Source organism: Centruroides vittatus, unplaced genomic scaffold, assembly GCF_030686945.1.
Source record: "Centruroides vittatus isolate TY-2023 unplaced genomic scaffold, ASM3068694v2 scaffold_324, whole genome shotgun sequence".
Classification (NCBI taxonomy): Eukaryota; Metazoa; Arthropoda; class Arachnida; order Scorpiones; family Buthidae; genus Centruroides; species Centruroides vittatus.
Window position 1 is genome coordinate 1338197 of NW_027122701.1, and position 6904 is coordinate 1345100.

Genomic DNA, 6904 nt, shown 5'->3' on the forward strand with positions numbered 1-6904 from the left:
GTCACTAACATACCACTGAGCGGTCATGATAACATACCGCTTGGATCGCTACTAAAGGCTGTCGTATGTGATGGCATCTCAGACCATCACACCAGCTGAAGAAGTGGTGTGTTCGGTGGAGTGCCGTCCTTGGAAGCGGTGGAAGCGCCGCTTCTCTTGTATTTTCTAAAATATAAATTTTCATATTTTAAAGTAGTTTGAATTAATTAAAATTAATATTTTATTATAATTGCATTATGTATCTTATTACAAATTTCTATACTACATGTGAAATAAACGATAAGATTGCTATTGTATATTCGAATATCAGAGGCGGAATAGAAGCGCTGTATTGTCGAAACCGGGTCAGCTTCCAAGCAGCCAGATTATATGCATTCGTGCATGCGCTTTACAGAGCACCAACTTCACACGGTTTAGCTGGTGGAAGCTACACACCTATAACGCTTCCAATGTTTCTATCCAGGACCAGTTCTGGGCTGTTAGCCGCCTGCCTGCTAGATATTCGGTCGTCCTCACCCGATTATGTGAATCATGAGTAGACTAGATTTATAACTTAACCCAACTGATAGGGGTTTACTGGTATGTTTTTATGATAGTGCTGTGTAGTTGACAGGAGTTTAAAAAAAATCCATTAAAATATTTGATATATTTATTCTGCTCTCTCATCTTATATTATTTATGGATTTTAATGTTAAACCAGTGATATTACGATTTAGTATGTCTCATCTATAAGAGAATGCAGAAAAATCGTGTACAATTCTTGTATAATGTTAAAATATTAACTGTTACTTTGGCAGCATCATTTACAACCAAATTTAATAAATGAGACATACTGTACAAGATACCAAAAAAACTCTAGAATTTATTTTCATTAAATTTACGATTTATGTATCCGTTGTCATAAAAATTTGTCTTTCCACTGAAAGATGCCAAAAAACGGTTAATTTAGAGAAAAATTTATTAGTTTAAAAAAACATAGGTAAAAGTCGTTTGTAGTCGGACACCCATTGTTTATATGAAACTGCGAGGCAGAAACCATAAATCCCAGAAGGAAGTCGTCTTATGATCTGTGGAAAATCGAATTCATCTTCGATTTCCACCTTTCTCGCGCTCCAGGTAGGAGTCTCGTTACGCTTAGTAACGAGGGACTAGACCAGAGGTGGGCAAGCAAGAGTTCTGTGGGAGCCGAAATGTAGGTTTTGCAAAATGCATGGGAACCACAGTTCTGTACTGTCGTGGGGGATAGTATAGTAAGGCAGGGAAGGATAGGGTGTCCCCCATCCTGGTCGAGAACTTGGAAATAAATTACTAAATATTACAAATATATAATTACACATATTCACAAAATTGTGGAAATAAAATTGTAAAAATAATAATAAAAAGCAGTAATTAACACTTTCAGCAAGAGCTGCAAGCAACGCAAAAAGAGCCACATTTGCCCATGTCTGGACTAGACACTCGGGAAGCGTGACTGAGGGAGAACGACCAATCAAAATGGACGAAAGAAAGAACGGAGATTTATATAATCCCAAACCGAGGACACCTCACACTCGGTTAACGTTCCGAATAACCAAAACGCCGTGTATTAACGTGCAAAAAAAAAAAAAAAACAAAACAAAAAGGCAGTTTCTCGTCTATTTTGTCAATCTATAACTCTGCCACTTCGGACTTCGTCTGTTGGCGGTAAGTCTTTCAGACTTGTCAACGCCACTGCCCCGGGGCCACCTTCGATAGACGATCAAAGAACCTCATCGACGCCCAGGACGTCCGAACAGCTGATTGTCCTAAAGCATACTATTTTGTACATAGTGTAAGTTTATTTTATGTTAAAATAAACGGTTTTTGTTAGATACTTGTCATCTTTGTCCCCTCCGCCACCACTCCGTCCGAATAGACCCTAGATTATCACTGACAAACAATTAATTGATTACCCCTGGAAGTTGGCTTCTTACAAAAACATCAGCTTCCCTATCATCAAATGTCGCGGCACGCCGCTGGGTGTGTTGCTCCAAAGAGTAGGCAGGATTCTGGTGTTCACTACGGAGCGTGTCGAGGTGAACACCAGACACGAACACCACCGTTGTCAGTGTCCAAAGTAAATCTGGATTTGTCTCTGAAGATGACGCGGTTCCATTCCGTGCAGTCAGATCCTGTCGGGGGTGATACCACTCCAAACAGAGGCGATGGTGAGTAGTGTCAATGTCAGCACATATAATGATGGCGCCATCTGTGTCGGATGGCGGACAACGATACGGTCGGTTGTGGGCGTGCTTGTCAGAGGATCAGGCGGTCCTCTTGGCTAGTAGTCTGCCGAGGACGCCCTGAGCCTGAGCATCATTTGTGTGAGCTCTCTCTCGTCCACTGGTCTCGACATCTCCTCACAATGTTGTCAGAACGGCCTAGATGGCGGGCTATTCGCCGAGATGACCATCGGGCTTCTCTCAACCCATGATCCTTCTCTTTCGAAATTCGGTTAGTTGTTCATATGGTCGTCAATTGCGACATAAAGGCATCTCTGGTGATACAGCGTCCCTCTGCAACAGGTAAACTACAGACAGGATGCCTTTGCGCATTTTTTTATAGGCCAGGGGGCAGCGCCGTAACTAGCCTTTTATGCGCCCGGTGCGAAGATCAATAACTACGCCCCAAAACTATGACCCAAAACTTGGTCCAGGTCATTTCTGCGCCTCCCAGGGTCTAAGCTCTGTGCCTGGCACCTTCCTAGTTACGGCACTGCAGGGGAGACGCGCTTTAGTGCCCTCTGCTGGCATTAAGCAACGAGCCATCATGTTATAACTCTAATCATTTACAGATCTGCTCGAGACTTATCTGCATGCCAAGTTTCGGAGCGATACCCCAACTCCTTTTTGGTGCGCTAAGTTTTATGGCAGCGAGTGTAGAAATAAATACACAAGTAAACATGTAGCCTACTGTATTATATCAGATATTTTAAAGCCACGTCCGTGAGGCAGCGAGGCAGTCGCCTCACGCGACACTTTCGAAAGATCAGCATTTTCAAACCTCATATTAAAAGAGAATTTTTATTTATTATAATGTAGAACAACTAAGCAAATAATTTACTTGGTTGTCTTATTTGATAATTTTTCAATGTAAATACGTTAATTAGCGCTCTTTGTTTTTATTTTTCTTCGCACTGGGATGCACTCTCACTCAAATCTTTCATGAAGTCCGACAATTACTGTAAATGAAATTTTTTCTACTTCTCACAAGAGGTGGCTAAGGATTGGCCCTCCCGGATTTCAACGGGTTTGACATATAGTGTAATACCATACTATAAATTTGCGGCCGGATGGCCGAGCGGTCAAGGTTAGCATCCTGCCGCCCTGGGGGACCCGGGATCGAATCCGAACGGGTCGAAAAATCCCCAGGAATTTTTCGGGGGGGGTGCGTCCAGATATGTCGGTCCTCGTCCCTCACCACCCAGCCGCCTCAGTGTGGGCCTGGCCGAACCCATAATGGGCTTGCTATAAGAGGCCCTCTTAGTGCCCACTGGGCGGAAAGAGTTAAAAAAAACCCTACTATAAATCAAACAAAGTTTTCCGTAATCATTATAACCGAATTCACTAGTGGCCGAGTGGGATAAAATCACTGAACGCTGGTAGTTGGTCGTGAGTTCACGCCTCGTCATCAGGCTGGCCACGTAGAGTTTCCCGGGTTTTCTTCAGGTTTGTAGCACCTAAATAGGGACCAAAGTAGAAAGTCCCTCGCGAAGGCACCCCGTCGTTGGACGATCGCCCACGTGTCTTATTGCCATAAAACAAATAAACCTAAACCGAGTTTCCAGATATTACTGTACAGTACCTCTGCCTGCTAGCACTAATATTATCAAACCAACAGAGATGTTAGAATGGTTGCTCCTCCAAGTTCAAAGATACCGTGCACTGTTCGCGCTTGTTTGTAATATTACTATTAGCGAACTTGAGGCCGAAGTTTTAAACGTGTACGTCGGACGTCCAGCGCCGCTTTCCTGCAAGCCTAGCCTAGCCTAGAAGTTTGACAATGAGCATGATTCCACTGACTTTTCAAACGCTTTGTCAAACTTCTAGGCTTGCAGGAAAGCGGCACTGAACGTTCGACGTACACGTTTTCGCGTTTAAAACTTCGGCCTCAACCTCGCTATTATGTGTGATTTTACCGCATCAATGCAGTGCTTCTCTGTGTTTGATATTCTTTGCGTATTCATTACAAGTCAAGTTACAATTGTTTTACTGTTCTTTCTACTTCGTCTGTTGAATTATGCACAAAAAAGGTGCAGATTAATAATGGCGGCCAGAAACGTACATAATCAAATCGTTATTCCTTTTTTTACGCACGCGTTTTCAACAAATACGATGTAGAAGAATCTTTGTACAAGCAATTATTATTTAAAATTATTTAAATACATAATTTTTTGGTTAAAATGTGTTCCATTTAAAGATAAATTTAAAAAAAAATGAAAAAAAAGCAAGATCGAACCCGTTTACGAATCATCCCAACTTTAGTATTAGTATTTTATACTTAGTTATATCGAATATGGAAAACTTTAAACTTGTTTTTTTCGCACATACTTGAGAGTTGTGTCGAGTGGTTTTGTTATTTATTTATATTAGAGTTATTACATTAGGCTATATATCAAACTCGGTGAAATCCTAGGAGAGCAATCCTGAGCCTCCCCTTGCCAATTACATTCTGTTGATTATAGATCAGATATTTGAGTGTAAATCATTGAATGCGATGTGTGTTTATTAGTACATCAGGTAAATTTGTAATTTTTGATCTTATTAAGTAAAATTTCTTTCATCTCTGCTAAAGGTTAGTTGATCATAGATCAGTCATGTATTTTTATGGGCTGTTTTTTTATAATCTACAGTGCCTAGTCTTATTATCTGCGGCATATTAGTAAAATGTAACCCTCCCAGATACGTTGGATTGTTGTATTATTACTATTATTATTATTATTATTATTTTTAATTCTGGAAATTTTCTGGTTTTCATAATTATTGGTCTTTGGACCACTTGCATTTTAATTTTAACGGTAAATATAAATTTTGTAAAACTGAAAAAATCTTTCGTCATTGAATTTGTTTATTTATATGATATTTCTTATCATAAACAACTAAAAACATTTTTGTTGTAGAATGAGCAAATTAAAAAAAGTTATCTGGAAGTGCATATAGGAAAAAAGATTAGCGAAAGAAGCGGAACAAAAGAAATGGTTGAGTGCTATAAAAAAATGTTTATGACTTTTTAACAGTTTGACAGAATTAATATTGCAAGAACTGAAATCGTTAAGCCTAAAAATTTGAAAATATGCGTAGACAGGGCTATGATAATAGAGCATATATGAAAGATGTCCATTCCAGTGTCTAAAGACGAATTTTAAATGAAAATCCTAGAGTCTTTTTTGTACGCTGCTCATGTCAATTTTTGATCTTTGTTGTCAGTGATGCAGTGGCAGCTTCTAGAGCAGGAATATCAAACATAAGTTTAATTTTTTTATTGTTCATTCGTCTCCAAAATTTTCTTATTTATGTAATCTGTAAAATTTTATATGCTCTGATTTTAAAAAATTAATTCATTAATTAAACTTACGAAGAATATTGATAATTCATTCGAATTTACATTTAAATATAAACTTAAAGAAATGAAAGAGAAGGTATGAAAGAATTATGATTTCCTAAAAATTCATAGATGTGAGGAAACGACAGTATAGTTTGTTTGGAGAAAGAATTTATTGTCTGTGTAGACGATCTGATTTTTGACCTCCTTTTACGGAAGAGGAAAAATAAGAGAGGCGGAACCACGGGGTGTCGAACTCGAGCTGAATTTGACGAAAGCTCGAGTGAAAACCACACCCAAAGTCTAAGTCCGCCGGAAGTGACGAGGAAAAGACCGGAAAGAAATATGATTGAAATGTGAGAACAAATCTCAAATTACGGGAAAAATCTTTGAATAAAATTAGGAATTACAAAACATGTACAATGCATATACTGCATATAAAGAGCTCCTTCATTTAGTTGTAAAAAATTTTTTCGCGTCAAAAGGAAGATGTTCGGCTTTCTTACAACATTAATAATTACGACTCGTTAACAAGTCAACGGGTAAACGATTGCGTATTGTTGACCGTAGTGGATGATTGCAAATAGTTGAGCAATAAACTTTATCGTGCAACTGACTAGCTACTGAAAGATGTACAGTATATATCTCCGAGTATACAGAAATACGCAGAGTTTGAAATAGAATTTATTATTATGGTTTACAGAAAATGCTAATCATTAAATATATTAATGAAATAAAATATGCAATTAGCTATATTCGAAATATAAAGCGACAATAGAAATACTATTGAAAACGAATAGTTTGACATAAATGTTGCTAATAGGAATCAGACACAGTAAAATACTTATAAACTACAAGTTAAAATTTTAAAAATCAAATATTAGTTCTGTTCGTTATTTGAAGTCACAGAATTAAAGAAAAAAATCAGAATGGATTTCAATAAAATTATAATTTATTTATTACTTCAACAAGCAAGTGTTTCTGACATTTCTATATTGTTTAATATTTATCTTTGAAATAATAGCAGATTTTCAACGCTAAACATTCAGTCTAGATTTTTGTTGAAAATGTTAGTCAGCAATGTTTGCAATGTTAGTCAGCAACTTTGCTGATTTATATTTGGTAATATGTTTAATTAATTAAATAAAATAAGATGTATGTTATTTGCTGCTTTTAATTTTTGTAGTATAATATATAATAAAAATACATTGGGAGAGGAACAATGTGCTGGCACGAAAATATTGGGAGAGATATATCTCTATGAATCGAAGCCATATTTTAAGTTAAAAATGCTATCGTCTTGAATTTTGCATATCTTAATTAAATAATATAATCAATATGATAT